The sequence below is a fragment of the Rhinatrema bivittatum genome, unplaced genomic scaffold, assembly GCF_901001135.1.
Source record: "Rhinatrema bivittatum unplaced genomic scaffold, aRhiBiv1.1, whole genome shotgun sequence".
Taxonomy (NCBI): domain Eukaryota; kingdom Metazoa; phylum Chordata; class Amphibia; order Gymnophiona; family Rhinatrematidae; genus Rhinatrema; species Rhinatrema bivittatum.
In genome coordinates, this window is record NW_021820858.1 from 118322 (window position 1) to 132387 (window position 14066).

Here is a 14066-nt window from a genome sequence, read left to right on the forward strand (position 1 = left end):
CCCCGAACTCCTCTTAACTCCAGCCCCTTTCCCTAATTTAAATTTTAATGCCGTGAAAATCAAATTATTGCATGTGTTACAGCATTATCACCTGTGATAATGTCCTAAGGCAGGCAATAATTGGCCATGGCATCTTGGTCAATGATTCCAATGCAGTAGTTTATTGAATAAAAGGAAATTTGCATTTGAAATATTTAATTGGAATGCATATACATAACTTAAAATAGAGAAGCGTAAGCATCTGAACTACAAGGAAGCAGAACAAGTTAAAACGATTACAGAGTGATGAGAAGGAATTACCTGTTGTTGTTGATCCAGCTGTAGTAGATGGTCCTATGAAAATAACACATATTTAGGTTAGAATTGATAGGAAAGGTTTAGAAAAATTACACAATATAATTGAAAATAACATGAATCTAAAGTTTAAAAAAAGGGCTAGATACATCATTCCCCACAGAATGATGAGCTGAGGTGATAAACAGGGTGGGGAAGTGAGAAAAGGGTTGGGAAGGTGCTAGTGTGTATCTGGAAGCATCACTGCAGTGTGGTTTCACCTGCCACAGAGCGGCCGTGCCGCATATAATCGCCCCGTAGCACCATGCAAAAAGGCGTTGTTATTTCCCACGCTACTACCTGCAATAAGGTCCAAGACATTATCGCCAGCAGCACTGTTACCATCCAATTTCTCTAACCCCCCGAACTCCTCTTAACTCCAGCCCCTTTCCCTAATTTAAATTTTAATGCCGTGAAAATCAAATTATTGCATGTGTTACAGCATTATCACCTGTGATAATGTCCTAAGGCAGGCAATAATTGGCCATGGCATCTTGGTCAATGATTCCAATGCAGTAGTTTATTGAAAAAAAGGAAATTTGCATTTGAAATATTTAATTGGAATGCATATACATAACTTAAAATAGAGAAGCGTAAGCATCTGAACTACAAGGAAGCAGAACAAGTTAAAACGATTACAGAGTGATGAGAAGGAATTACCTGTTGTTGTTGATCCAGCTGTAGTAGATGGTCCTATGAAAATAACACATATTTAGGTTAGAATTGATAGGAAAGGTTTAGAAAAATTACACAATATAATTGAAAATAACCTGAATCTGAAGTTTAAAAAAAGGGCTAGATACATCATTCCCCACAGAATGATGAGCTGAGGTGATAAACAGGGTGGGGAAGTGAGAAAAGGGTTGGGAAGGTGCTAGTGTGTATCTGGAAGCATCACTGCAGTGTGGTTTCACCTGCCACAGTGCGGCCATGCCGCATATAATCGCCCCGTAGCACCATGCAAAAAGGAAAATTAGTTTCTTACCTGATAATTTTCGTTCCTGTAGTACCAAGGATCAGACCAGGACACCTGGGTTGTGACTCCGCACCAGTAGATGGAGACAGACTAAAACTTGTGGGTGGAGCCATATATGCCCCTGTGCCAGTCACAGCCCCTCAGTCTTACAAAATGTCAAAGTAGAAAAACAGGAAACCAATAAACTAGCTAAATAACCTAACCACAACAGGGAGCAGCTCAAGACTCCCACTGGAAACAGAACTCCCCTAACCGAGGGGGTAAAACCAGAAACAGATTAGGTAATGAGACTACGAGCGGACTCTCCGTTACTGCAGAACAGCACTGCGGGCGGGATCCTGGACTGATCCTTGGTACTACAGGAACGAAAATTATCAGGTAAGAAACTAATTTTCCTTTCCCTGTACGTACCAGGATCAGTCCAGGACACCTGGGATGTACCAGAGCTAAGTTACCGAGGGTGGGAAGCAGAGAGTCCCGCTCGGAGTACTCCCGCTCCAAAACCCCCGGAATCAGCAGCCTGACCATCCAACCGATAGTGTTTAATGAAGGTATGTAACGACATCCAGGTAGCCGCCCTGCCAATCTCTCGAGGCGACACCTGAGAAGATTCCGCCCAAGACGCAGCGCGAGACCACGTCGATTGAGCTCTGAGACCCACGGGGACCGGCTTTCCCCGCACCACGTACGCTGAACCAATGGCCTCTTTAAGCCAACGGTCGATCGTAGTGCGGGACGCAGCGGCACCTTTCTTTGGACCCGAAAACAGGACGAAAAGATGAACCGTCACCCGAAAGGAATTAGTGACCTCCAAATAGCGAAGGAGAGACCTCCGGACATCTAGCTTCCGTAAGTCTCTCAATTTTGGGTCCGAAGACACCCCTATCCCGAAAGTGGGGAGCTCAATGGACTGATCAAATGAAATGCCGACCCGACCTTAGGCAAAAAGGAAGGAACCGTCCGCAAAGAGACTCCTGAGTCGGAAATACGCAAAAACGGTTCCCTACAGGATAACGCCTGCAACTCAGAAACACGTCTTGCCGAAGCAATCGCCACCAGGAATACCGTTTTCAAAGTGAGATCTTTGACCGTTGACCGCTTTAAGGGCTCAAACGGTGCCGAACATAAGGAAGACAGAACCCAATTGAGGTTCCAGGACGGACAGGGATGACGCAATGGTGGACGGAGGCGCTTTGCTCCCCGAAGAAACCGGGAAATATCTGGGTGCAGGGCCAGGGGAAACCCCTGAACCTTACCTCGCAAGCAACCAAGCGCTGCCACCTGTACTCGCAGGGAACTGCACGCCAACCCTTTGGCGAGACCAGCCTGGAGAAAAGCTAGTATATCGGCGATGGAGGCCGAAGTGGGAACCACCCTGCGCTGCAGACACCAATCTTCAAAAATCACCCAGACTCGGACATACGCTAGGGACGTAGACTGCTTCCTGGAACGCAATAGCGTGGCCACCACCGAATCCGAGTAACCTTAGCTTTTCAAGCGATGCCTTTCAAAAGCCATGCCGTGAGACAGAAGTGATCCGCATCCTCCAAACAGACGGGGCCCTGACGAAGAAGCCCCGGGAACCCCTGGAGACGAAGGGGGGCGACCACCGACAACTGAATGAGATCGACAAACCACGGACGATGTGGCCACTCCGGCGCCACAAGGATCACTTTGGACGGGTGCAGCTCTATACGTCGCAGGATCTTTCCTATCATTGGCCACGGAGGAACCACGTACAACAGGACGTCTGTCGGCCAGGGAAGAGCCAGTGCGTCGACTCCCTCGGCCCCTCTCTCTCGGCGTCGGCTGTAAAACCGTGGAGCCTTTGTGTTTTGCCACGTGGCCATGAGATCCATGTGGGGCACCCCCCACATCCTGCAGATGAGAAGGAAGGCGTCCTCCGCCAGCTCCCATTCCCCTGGATCCAGGTGATGACGACTGAGATAATCCGCCTGCACATTGTCGACTCCGGCAATGTGGGACGCTGCGATATTGCTGAGATGTTGCTCCGCCCAGCTGATCAGGAGCTGCGCCTCCACCGCTACAAGCGGACTCCATGTCCCGCCTTGACGGTTGATGTAGGCCACGGTGGTCGCATTGTCCGACAATATCCGCACCGCCCTTCCCCGTATCAACGGCAGGAAGGACTGCAGTGCCAGGCGAGCCGCTCTGGTCTCCAGCCGATTGATGGACCACTGCGCTTGAGTCTCGGACCACCGGCCCTGCACCGACTTGCCTAGGCAAACCGCGCCCCAACCGGAAAGGCTGGCGTCCGTGGTCACTACTGTCCAGTCGGGAACCAACAGGGACACACCACCCGTCAGGTGTTCCGACACTCGCCACCAGTGCAGGCTGTCCCTCGCCTGATCCGTTAGCGGTAGCGGAAGGTGGAATTCCTCTGACACCGGCTTCCAACGGGATAGCAAGGATGATTGTAATGGACGCAGATGAGCGAACGCCCAGGGGACCAACGCGAGCGTTGACGCCATAGATCCCAGAACCATCAGGTAGTCGCAAACCAGCAGTAGCCGAAGAGACAATAACCGCTTGACTTGAGACTGCAGCTTCCATACGCGCTCCGCGGACAGGGACACCCGGCCCCGTTTCGTGTCGAAGACGGCCCCCAGATATTCCAAGGACTGGGTGGGAACAAGATGACTCTTGAGGAAGTTGATGACCCAGCCCAGGGACTGCAGCAGCTGGAGGACCCTGTCCACTGCCAAGCGACACTGGCTCTCGGACTTGGCCCGGATCAACCAGTCGTCCAGGTAAGGGTGTACCAAGAACCCCTCCAGAACCTGAGGAACCGCTGAAAGGATGGGTGGATACCCACATGGAGGTACGCTTCCGTGAGATCTAGCGCGGCCAGGTATTCGCCAGGCCGCACCGAGGCAATTACGGTCCGAATCATCTCCATCTTGAAGTGAGGGACGCGAAGGCACCTGTTTACCGCTTTCAGGTCCAAGATTGGTCTGGACGTGCCGTCTTTCTTTGGAACGATGAAGTAAATTGAGTAACGTCCCGTGCCTTGTTGACCTGCCGGCACGGGAGAAATGGCCCCCAGGCCTTCCAAACGTTCGAGGGTCCCTAGCACGGCCGCTCTCTTTTCCGGACGCTTGCAGGGCGACACCAGGAACTTGTCTGACGGGATGCGAGCAAAATCTAAAGCGTAACCGTGTCTTATCACGTCGAGGACCCAGTGATCCGAAGTTACCTTGACCCATTCCTCGAGAAATAACGTTAACCTCGCCCCGACGTTGGGAACCACGGCTTGGGGCCGAGGTGAGGGATGGGTCAGCCGCATCTCATTGTGGGACCTTGGACCCGGCGCCCGAGGGGGGCCCCCCTGTCGCCCGGATCTTTTCCCACAAAAGGACTGCAACCACTGGGAGGTACGAGCGGTATATGACCGGTATGCGGGACCCGAGGATCTCTGAGGACGCGACCTTCTGCTTCCGCGAAAACGGGGCCTACTGGACAACGAGGGCCGGGACCTAGCCCTGTCCTCAGGCAATTTGAAAGCCCTGTTCTCCCCCAGGGAAAGCATCAAATCATCTAACTCCTTGCCGAACAACAGCTTACCCTTAAATGGAAGAGAACCGAGGTGAGCCTTAGAGGAACCATCCGCCACCCAGTTACGAAGCCAAAGGAGACGACGCGCCGAAACTGCCGCGACCATGGATCTAGCAGAGGTCTGTAGGAGATCGTGGAGAGCATCCGCCCCATATGCTATAGCCGCCTCTAGGCGATCCGCCTGTGAGAACCTGAGCCCATCGCAGACTGGCTCTCATGGCGAAGTAAGTACAAATGGTGGCCCGGACTCCTAAAGCTGATACCTCAAAAATCTTCTTGAGTTGTACCTCTAGCTTCCGATCCTGGATATCCCTGAGTGCCGTGGCGCCCGTGACAGGGATCGTCGACCTCTTTGTCACTGCTGACACCGCCGCGTCTACCTTCGGGATCCGTAACAGCTCCAACGCGTCCTCCGGCAGAGGATAAAGCTTGTCCATGGCCTTTGTCACCTTAAGGCCTAACTCCGGGGAATCCCATTCCTTAAACAGAATATCCGTCGACGAGAAATGGAAGGGAAAAGCTACAGCTGGGCCAGTGAGCCCCAGTAGCATCGGATCCATGTTGGCGTCCTGCCTGGCGACCACCGTCAGAGCCGCAATGCCCAGCTCCGCCAGAATAGCTGGAATAAGCGGGGCTAGTTCCTCCCTACGGAAGAGGCGGACCACCTTCGGGTCGTTGCCCTCCACGGCCTGCGTGCCTTTGCTCACACTGGGCGGGGTGGAACCGCCCCCTGGCGTCTCCTCGGTCCCCCGCGGGGTCTCCTCGTGGGCACTCACCTCATCTGAGACGGAGGACTCACTATCTGAGGTCTGTGGAACTCCCCGCGGGACTCCCCGTGGGTTCCTTCTCACCCTGGTATCCGCGGACCCCTTGACTTTCTTTTGCTTGGGCCCCGACCTGTGAGTCCCTGAAACGGCCTCCGATCCATGCCTGCGCCTGTGGCGCTTGTGCTTGAGGACCTTGCGGAGCAACAATGCAAAGTCAGCAGAAAAAGAAGAGGACCCGGAAGCTGAAGACTCCTCCCCTGAACTAGCATCCCCAGGGGCCACTGCCCCCCCTGGGACGGCCCCCCCCGTCGGACCCGGTCTCGGTGAAAGCGGAGGAGGCAGGGCGCCATCTTCTACCGGGATCCGCGCGATTTCGCGGGCCAAATTCAAAATGGCCGCCACTCCCGCGCTAATCGGAAAAGGCTCCTCAGGCCCCCCCGACGCTGCTGCTGTACTCGGCGGCGAGCGATTCGCCCGGGAACGGCTCCCCCCACGCGGCCCGGACGGTCCTTCCCCGCCCGGGACACACGACGTGCAAAGGCCGTCCCTGGAGAGGCGCGCGCGCGCGCCGAGCCACATGCTCGGCAGACCGACCTGCGTGGCATGAGGCGCGATCGCGGCGAAAACCCCCCGAAAAAGAACGAACAAACCAAGAAAAGCGCCCCACGGCAAGCGGCCCCCCTCCCCTGTGAAGAGAAAACGCAGCCGCGAAGAAAACGGAGAGCCGGCCTGCAGAAAAAGTAAACCTGTTTTGTTTTTTTTTTTTTTACAAGTACTCACCGCTGTCCACAGTCCTGGAGCCCTGTTCCAGTGGGGGTGAGTGAACCGGGCTCCCCGGTGTCACCCCCAACGCTGCCACTTGACCAGCCGGGCCCTCAGCCCTGGCAGCGGCCTCAACCAGGGGGGGATGGTCCCCTCAGAGCCTTCCAACCCCCCTGGGAGGCAGGGCGGACCAGAAGAAAACACAGAAATAAAAACGCCTGGAACTTACAAACCAGACCCTTAACAATTGAAAATGAAGAAACACACTACCCCTAACTGACTATCAGTACCCAGGGCAGCCGAGGCTGTGACTGGACCTGCACCATCTACTGGAGACAGAGTAAGACTGAGGGGCTGTGACTGGCACAGGGGCATATATGGCTCCACCCACAAGTTTTAGTCTGTCTCCATCTACTGGTGCGGAGTCAAAACCCAGGTGTCCTGGACTGATCCTGGTACGTACAGGGAAAGGCGTTGTTATTTCCCACGCTACTACCTGCAATAAGGTCCAAGACATTATCGCCAGCAGCACTGTTACCATCCAATTTCTCTAACCCCCCGAACTCCTCTTAACTCCAGCCCCTTTCCCTAATTTAAATTTTAATGCCGTGAAAATCAAATTATTGCATGTGTTAGAGCATTATCACCTGTGATAATGTCCTAAGGCAGGCAATAATGGGCCATGGCATCTTGGTCAATGATTCCAATGCAGTAGTTTATTGAAAAAAAGGAAATTTGCATTGGAAATATTTAATTGGAATGCATATACATAACTTAAAATAGAGAAGCGTAAGCATCTGAACTACAAGGAAGCAGAACAAGGTAAAACGATTACAGAGTGATGAGAAGGAATTACCTGTTGTTGTTGATCCAGCTGTAGTAGATGGTCCTATGAAAATAACACATATTTAGGATAGAATTTATAGGAAAGGTTTAGAAAAATTAAACAATATAATTGAAAATAACCTGAATTAGAAGTTTAAAAAAAGGGCTAGATTCATTATTCCCCACAGAATGATGAGCTGAGGTGATAAAGAGGGTGGGGAAGTGAGAAAAGGGTTGGGAAGGTGCTAGTGTGTATCTGGAAGCATCACGGCAGTGTGGTTTCACCTGCCACAGTGCGGCCATGCCGCATATTATCGCCCCGTAGCACCATGCAAAAAGGCGTTGTTATTTCCCACGCTACTACCTGCAATGATGTCCAAGACATTATCGCCAGCAGCACTGTTACCACTCAGTTTCCCTAAACCCCCCGAACTCCTCTTAACTCTAGCCCCTTTCCCTAATTTAAATTTTAATGCCGTGAAAATCAAATTATTGCATGTGTTAGAGCATTATCACCTGTGATAATGTCCTAAGGCATGCAATAATTGGCCATGGCATCTTGGTCAATGATTCCAATGCAGTAGTTTATTGAACAAAAGGAAATTTGCATTTGAAATATTTAATTGGAATGCATATACATAACTTAAAATAGAGAAGCATAAGCATCTGAACTACAAGGAAGCAGAACAAGTTAAAACGATTACAGAGAGATGAGAAGGAATTACCTGTTGTTGTTGATCCAGCTGTAGTAGTTGGTCCTATGAAAATAACACATATTTAGGTTAGAATTGATAGGAAAGGTTTAGAAAAATTACACAATATAATTGAAAATAACCTGAATTTGAAGTTTAAAAAAAGGGCTAGATTCATCATTCCCCTCAGAATGATGAGCTGAGGTGATAAAGAGGGTGGGGAAGTGAGAAAAGGGTTGGGAAGGTGCTAGTGTGTATCTGGAAGCATCACGGCAGTGTGGTTTCACCTGCTACAGTGCGGCCGTGACGCATATAATCGCCCTGTAGCACCATGCAAAAAGGCGTTGTTATTTCCCACGCTACTACCTGCAGTAAGGTCCAAGACATTATCGCCAGCAGCACTGTTACCACCCAATTTCCCTTACCCCCCCTGAACTCCTCTTAACTCCAACCCCTTCCCTAATCTAAACTTTAATGCCATGAAAATCAAATTATTGCATGTGTTAGAGCATTATCACCTGTGATAAAGTCCTAAGGCAGGCAATAATTGGCCATGGCATCTTGGTCAATGATTCCAATGCAGTAGTTTATTGAAAAAAAGGAAATTTGCATTTGAAATATTTAATTGGAATGCATATACATACTTAAAATAGAGAAGCGTAAGCATCTGAACTACAAGGAAGCAGAACAAGTTAAAACGATTACAGAGTGATGAGAAGGAATTACCTGTTGTTGTTGATCCAGCTGTAGTAGATGGCCCTATGAAAATAACACATATTTAGGTTAGAGTTGATAGGAAAGGTTTAGAAAAATTACACAATATAATTGAAAATAACCTGAATCTGAAGTTTAAAAAAAGGGCTAGATACATCATTCCCCACAGAATGATGAGCTGAGGTGATAAAGAGGGTGGGGAAGTGAGAAAAGGGTTGGGAAGGTGCTAGTGTGTATCTGGAAGCATCACGGCAGAGTGGTTTCACCTGCCACAGTGCGGCCGTGCCGCATATTATCGCCCCGTAGCACCATGCAAAAAGGCGTTGTTATTTCCCACGCTACTACCTGCAATGATGTCCAAGACATTATCGCCAGCAGCACTGTTACCACTCAGTTTCCCTAAACCCCCCGAACTCCTCTTAACTCCAGCCCCTTTCCCTAATTTAAATTTTAATGGTGTGAAAATCAAATTATTGCATGTGTTAGAGCATTATCACCTGTGATGATGTCCTAAGGCATGCAATAATTGGCCATGGCATCTTGGTCAATGATTCCAATGCAGTAGTTTATTGAAAAAAAGGAAATTTGCATTTGAAATATTTAATTGGAATGCATATACATAACTTAAAATAGAGAAGCGTAAGCATCTGAACTACAAGGAAGCAGAACAAGTTAAAACGATTACAGAGAGATGAGAAGGAATTACCTGTTGTTGTTGATCCAGCTGTAGTAGTTGGTCCTATGAAAATAACACATATTTAGGTTAGAATTGATAGGAAAGGTTTAGAAAAATTACACAATATAATTGAAAATAACCTGAATTTGAAGTTTAAAAAAAGGGCTAGATTCATCATTCCCCACAGAATGATGAGCTGAGGTGATAAAGAGGGTGGGGAAGTGAGAAAAGGGTTGGGAAGGTGCTAGTGTGTATCTGGAAGCATCACGGCAGTGTGGTTTCACCTGCTACAGTGCGGCCGTGCCGCATATAATCGCCCTGTAGCACCATGCAAAAAGGCGTTGTTATTTCCCACGCTACTACCTGCAGTAAGGTCCAAGACATTATCGCCAGCAGCACTGTTACCACCCAATTTCCCTTACCCCCCTGAACTCCTCTTAACTCCAACCCCTTCCCTAATCTAAACTTTAATGCCATGAAAATCAAATTATTGCATGTGTTAGAGCATTATCACCTGTGATAAAGTCCTAAGGCAGGCAATAATTGGCCATGGCATCTTGGTCAATGATTCCAATGCAGTAGTTTATTGAAAAAAAGGAAATTTGCATTTGAAATATTTAATTGGAATGCATATACATACTTAAAATAGAGAAGCGTAAGCATCTGAACTACAAGGAAGCAGAACAAGTTAAAACGATTACAGAGTGATGAGAAGGAATTACCTGTTGTTGTTGATCCAGCTGTAGTAGATGGCCCTATGAAAATAACACATATTTAGGTTAGAATTGATAGGAAAGGTTTAGAAAAATTACACAATATAATTGAAAATAACCTGAATCTGAAGTTTAAAAAAAGGGCTAGATACATCATTCCCCACAGAATGATGAGCTGAGGTGATAAAGAGGGTGGGGAAGTGAGAAAAGGGTTGGGAAGGTGCTAGTGTGTATCTGGAAGCATCACTGCAGTGTGGTTTCACCTGCCACAGTGCGGCCGTGCCGCATATTATCGCCCCGTAGCACCATGCAAAAAGGCGTTGTTATTTCCCACGCTACTACCTGCAATGATGTCCAAGACATTATCGCCAGCAGCACTGTTACCACTCAGTTTCCCTAACCCCCCCGAACTCCTCTTAACTCCAGCCCCTTTCCCTAATTTAAATTTTAATGCCGTGAAAATCAAATTATTGCATGTGTTAGAGCATTATCACCTGTGATAATGTCCTAAGGCATGCAATAATTGGCCATGGCATCTTGGTCAATGATTCCAATGCAGTAGTTTATTGAAAAAAAGGAAATTTGCATTTGAAATATTTAATTGTAATGCATATACATAACTTAAAATAGAGAAGCGTAAGCATCTGAACTACAAGGAAGCAGAACAAGTTAAAACGATTACAGAGAGATGAGAAGGATTTACCTGTTGTTGTTGATCCAGGTGTAGTAGTTGGTCCTATGAAAATAACACATATTTAGGTTAGAATTGATAAAGCAAAATTGCTTACCTTGTAATAGGTGTTATCCCAGGACAGCAGGATGTAGTCCTCACATATGGGTGACATCAGTAATGGAGCCCTATGTACGGAAAACTTCTGTAAAAGTTTCTATGAAACTTTTGACTGGCACCAGAGTGCCTACTGAGCATGCCCAGCATGTCATTATATTCCCTGCCACAGGGGTCTCCCTTTAGTCTTTGATTGTAGCAAATAGCGTTAGCCAAAAATAAAATAATAAAACGTATCGGACCCAACTCCGCGGGGTGGCGGGTGGGTTTCGTGAGGACTACATCCTGCTGTCCTGGGATAACACCTATTACAAGGTAAGCAATTTTGCTTTATCCCAGGACAAGCAGGATGCTAGTCCTCACATATGGGTGATTAGCAAGCTAGAGGCTGAGTCATTTTGTGCTGAAGCAACAGTGATGTAATGTTGTTGAAATGAATCAGTCGAAGATCACAGCAGGCTGGATGTGGAAAGAGTTGGGGTTAAACTGGAAACAAGTTCTTTAAGACAGATTGTCCATAGGCTGACTCTTGTCTTCCCTCTTTGTCTAAACAGTAGTGAGCTGCAAAGGTATGAAGAGAACTCCATGTTGCTGCTTTGCAAATGTCCAGAATAGGTATAGAGCGAAGGTGTGCTACTGAAGTTGACATCGCTCTTACTGAGTGTGCTTTTACTCGCCCTTGAAGAGTAAGGCCTGCTTTTTCATAACAAAATTGTATGCAATCTGCTAGCCAGTTTGACAGAGTATGCTTACCCACTGCTTTACCTGGTTTGTTTGGATCATAGGATACAAACAGCTGATTTGATTTTCTTTGGGCTGTAGTGCGGTTTAAATAGAAGGATAACGCACGTTTACAGTCCAAAGTGTGTAAGGCTCTCTCTCCCTGGTGAGAGTGAGGCCTAGGAAAGAATGTAGGTAAAACTATTGTTTGGTTTAAATGAAATTCCGTGACAACCTTAGGAAGGAATTTTGGATGTGTACGGAGGACTACTCTGTCATGAAGGAACTTCGTGAAGGGTTCGTAAGTTACTAGTGCTTGTAGTTCGCTGACCCTTCTAGCTGATGTAATGGCTATGAGAAATACCGTTTTCCAAGTAAGGAATTTAAGGTCACAGGTATTTATGGGTTCAAAGGGAGAACGCATAAGCCTGGTTAAAACTACGTTCAGGTCCCATTGAATGCTTGGGGAATGAACTGGAGGTTTAATGTGAGTTAGGCCTCTCATGAATTTACTGACGAGAGGCTGTGTGGAGAGAGGTGCATCTCCTAGCTTGTTATGATAAGCTGAGATTGCACTTAAGTGTACCCTTACAGATGACGTCTTAAGTCCAGAGTCTGAGAGATGGTAAAGGTAATCTAGTAGCGAGGTAGTGGGGCAAGTGAAAGGATCTAAATCTTTCTGAGTGCACCATAAAGTAAACCATTTCCATTTGTAGGAATAATTTTTTCTAGTGGAAGGTTTACGTGCAGCTATTAGTACCTGAGATATAGTGGTTGAAAGGTTGAATGGTTGTAAGATCAAGCTTTCAACATCCATGCTGTCAGGGATAGGGATTGAAGGTTGGGATGGCGCAACTGTCCCTGTTCCTGAGTTATGAGATTGGGAGCTACTCCCAGGCGAATTGGATCCCTGACTGAGAGATCTAGCAGAGTGGGGAACCATACTTGTCGAGGCCAATATGGGGCTATGAGTATCATGGTCCCCTTGTCCTGTTGAAGTTTCACCAGAGTTTTGGTTATGAGCGGTATTGGTGGATACGCGTATAACAGGCCTGAGTTCCAATGGCGAGCAAACGTGTCCTTTGGTAAGCTGTTCTGCTGCAAGAGGAGAGAGCAGTAATTGTTCACTTTGTAGTTCAGATGGGACGCAAAGAGATCTATTGACGGTTGACCCCAGCGTTGGAATATCTTGGCTGCCAGGGTCGGGTCTAGAGACCACTCGTGTGGTTGGAAGTGACGACTGAGGCGATCCGCTACTGTGTTGTGGATGCCTGCTAGGTAGGTGGCCCGTAGTAGAATTGAGTGTGCTAGGGCCCAGTCCCATATTTGAGCTGCTTCCTGACAAAGGAGGTACGAGCCTGTACCTCCCTGTTTGTTGATGTACCACATGGCTACTGTGTTGTCCGTTTGGATCAGAACAGTCTTGTGTGAAAGGCAGTCCTTGAATGCATATAGAGCATAGCGTATAGCTCGAAGCTCCAGGAAGTTTATCTGAAAGGAGGCTTCTTGCTTTGTCCACTTGCCCTGTGTTTTCAGATGAGCAATGTGCGCTCCCCATCCCAAGGTGGACGCATCTGTAGTTAAAGTCACTTGTGGAACTGGTTGCTGGAAAGGTAGGCCCTTGAGCAAGTTGATCGGTGATGTCCACCAGAGAAGGGAAAACTTCAGATCTGGTGTTATCTGAATGTGAGTGGACAGTGGCTGAATGGCTTGAATCCATTGAGATTTGAGTGTCCATTGCATTAGTCGCATGGTCAGTCTGGCCATGGGAGTGACGTGAACTGTTGAAGCCATGTGCCCGAGTAGGGTGAGGCACTGATGAGCCGTGACTGTATATTGATTGCGAATAGAGTGCGCCAGGAGAACGAGCGTTTGAGCCCGGTCTTTTGGAAGAAAGGCCTTTGCTGTGATGGTGTTGAGATCTGCACCTATGAACTGCAACTGGTGAGATGGTGTGAGATGGGATTTGTTGTAATTGATGAGAAACCCCAAGGAGTGAAGCACTCTTATTGTGAGATGGAGAGATGTGAAAGCTCCGCTTTGTGTATGACTCTTGATGAGCCAATCGTCCAAGTAGGGGAACACATGCACTTTTTGCTTGTGAAGATGTGCCACCGCTACTGCTAGACATTTTGTGAATACTCGAGGTGCTGATGCAAGGCCGAATGGCAGCACTCTGTATTGGAAATGTTGACCTTGTATCAGAAATCGCAGGTACTGTCGATGAGGAGGGAAAATGGGAATGTGAGCGTAAGCATCTTGAAGATCCAGAGAGCAGAGCCAATCTCCTTTTTGAAGAAGAGGTAGCATGGTGCCTAAGGACACCATCCTGAATTTTTCCTTCTTTAGAAATTTGTTGAGATTTCTGAGGTCCAGGATAGGACGTAGGCCCCCGGTTTTCTTTGGAATGAGGAAATATCGGGAGTAGAATCCTCTGCCCCACTGAGGCCTGGGAACTCTTTCGATGGCCCTGGCAGTCAGGAGGGTGGATAATTCTGCTTGCAGGATTGTGTAATGATGAGACA

The 14066-nt window shown here is 48.1% G+C and overlaps 1 protein-coding gene across 1 annotated transcript in view; it reads right to left on the reverse strand.

Annotated features, from left to right (window-relative positions):
- LOC115082229 (integumentary mucin B.1-like) overlaps window positions 1–14066 on the reverse strand; it is a gene marked incomplete at its 3' end in the record, with an annotated part of 116868 nt that overhangs the window by 82295 nt on the left and 20507 nt on the right. The window contains 1 exon segment of the mRNA XM_029586485.1: window positions 10738–10770.